Source organism: Habropoda laboriosa, unplaced genomic scaffold (genome assembly GCF_001263275.1).
Source record: "Habropoda laboriosa isolate 0110345459 unplaced genomic scaffold, ASM126327v1 scaffold65, whole genome shotgun sequence".
Lineage (NCBI taxonomy): Eukaryota > Metazoa > Arthropoda > Insecta > Hymenoptera > Apidae > Habropoda > Habropoda laboriosa.
Genome location: NW_017100254.1, coordinates 1167398 through 1167627, shown reverse-complemented (window position 1 = coordinate 1167627; position 230 = coordinate 1167398).

The following is a 230-nucleotide window of genomic DNA, read 5'->3' as shown; positions in this document are numbered from 1 at the left end:
ACAGGTGTACAATAAGTACTTTTTTATGACATGAAGAACTCTATGATCACAGAGGCACAAATAATATTTAAAACTTGTACTGTACATATACACAGTATAATATTTTATTTTTCGCATAATTTAACGATTTGTTACTTTTCTTTGTTCAGACAATCAAAAATTTAGAAAGAAATATGGAATATTATTATATACTTCGATGTTACAGTGGCGTTCTCTCACTTTTTATATAA